Source organism: Apis dorsata, unplaced genomic scaffold (genome assembly GCF_000469605.1).
Source record: "Apis dorsata unplaced genomic scaffold, Apis dorsata 1.3 scaffold_194, whole genome shotgun sequence".
NCBI classification, from domain to species: domain Eukaryota; kingdom Metazoa; phylum Arthropoda; class Insecta; order Hymenoptera; family Apidae; genus Apis; species Apis dorsata.
The window spans coordinates 1461462-1463548 of NW_006263478.1; the positions used below are offsets into that span (position 1 = coordinate 1461462).

The 2087-nt window shown below is 25.6% G+C and overlaps 1 protein-coding gene across 1 annotated transcript in view; it reads left to right on the forward strand.

Annotated features, from left to right (window-relative positions):
- Positions 1–2087, forward strand: part of LOC102672934 — a 104755-nt gene that overhangs the window by 94754 nt on the left and 7914 nt on the right.

The following is a 2087-nucleotide window of genomic DNA, read 5'->3' on the forward strand; positions in this document are numbered from 1 at the left end:
TATAGCTTTTGATCATCAAATTAGAACTACATTCGGTTAATTTAATTTTTCAATTACGAAGAAATATCGTTGAAGTTGGCTATCTAATCAATTGATATACTTAGTACTTGATATACTTAGTGTTTAATTTACGACTATCTAAGTTTTTAAAAAATTTAATCTTTAATTAAGCGAGAGATAATTCATGATTGTTATAATTATTTTAATCACTTTAATCATAAGCAGTATTATTAAAGAAAAAATATTTCAAATTATGTAGAATTTAAGTAATGTAAGTTCTTCAGTTTTTCATATATTTAAATATTTTATGCAGACAGATTTTTATTAAATACAAAATTCTAACATATATGTGTTGATTATAATTTCAATATATTAAATTGTTGGAATTTATAAATTCAATATTATACAGTTAATTAATTAAAAAAATTTCCGATACATCATCTGTTTGATAATAAAGAAAATATTTAAGAAAGGAAATGAATTGGAAAATTTTTAAATAGAATTTCTTGTTTCAATGAATACAACCTTACTTTTTCATTATTGTTTCTCATTTCTATTGATTCGTCGATGGATATCGAAAAAAAATATTCCTACGATTTCAGTCGTTTCTATTGGTTTACGAAACTTTCACTTTAGAAATCAAAATTGTCATAACTTTTATAACATTACATAAAAACATACTCGAGAATTTTATTGGATTTTTCGCACGTGTAACGAAGATAATAATTAATCAGCGAGTTTCTATAAGTTTTAAATTACAGACGTTTAATTAGTTTACTGACATTCTTTAAAAGACATCTGGAAATTCCATGTGCATCATCTTCCTCGTGCATAATTGAGGAAAAGATGTGAGACAAATCATAAATTTGTTTCGAGTGTCGAACTGCAGCACGTTTTATTTACTGGCATTTACTAAAACGAGAAAATCATGCATAAAAAATCTATTTGAAATTTCTAAAATCGTGCACACTCTGAAATGATGAAAGAGAAGTTTTTGCCTTTATGTTATGATTTTAATTTGAATACTCGGATTTCCTACTGCATAATATATCGAATTTCAATAGACTCAACATTTAAATTCGTATTTAATTTCTTTATTTATTATTTATCCTAAAGAAATTGCATGTCGCTAATTTTAGCATTTAAATCTTATCGCCATGCAAAAGCTTGTTTAAGATAAATACTTTACACCTTGAAACTGTTTGTTGAAGTACTGTTACGACTTTGACATAAATTCTTTTCATGTCAAAAACAGCTATGAGACGTATGGTTTCTTTATATCAATTGTATTTACACATATTGCATTCTTTGAATTAATCACTTGAAAAGAAATTGGGTCATTTGAAATGTGTGCTCAAAGAAAAAAAAAAAAAAAAAGAACAAAAAGAAAAAGAAAAAACAATACTCCAATATATACTAACTCTATTGCAGAAAAGATGCGTTGATAACGATAATAAGATTCGACTTTCTCGTCTTCTTATCCTTGTGTGTAAAAATAAATTTATTGTAAAAGACATAGAAGTTACATATTCACAAAGGTATGAAAAGATTATGTATAAAAGCAAGAAAAACATATGTACTTATCTCAAAGGTAGAATATAATCAGCAATTCCGTAAATTTTAATAGCCATCATTAATTTTTTAATAGGTCATTTATCATTTTTATTGGATGATCAATTATAAGAAACATATGGTACACGCATGATAACTATTTATACAGGATCTTAGCTGTAACATGCAGGATATGCTACGTAATATCTTTCAATAAATTAATATACGATAATACGAGCTCGTTGTCGATACATACGAATTCAATGGATCTTCACACCGATATGTTTAACACGTTCAATGCGGTAAAAAAAAAATCGAATGGCGGATATTAATTTTCAATGACGCACAAGAATAATTTTCAATACCAATAATACCAATTATAAAATATCGAAAAATATAAATAAATTCGAAATAATTGTTCACGACAAACAAACGACAACAACGACATTTCTATTGAACTCGTAAATGCAAAAGAATAATCGGATACGTGGATTTTTTTATTCTTCATATTTTTTTTTTTTTTTTTTATAAATTTC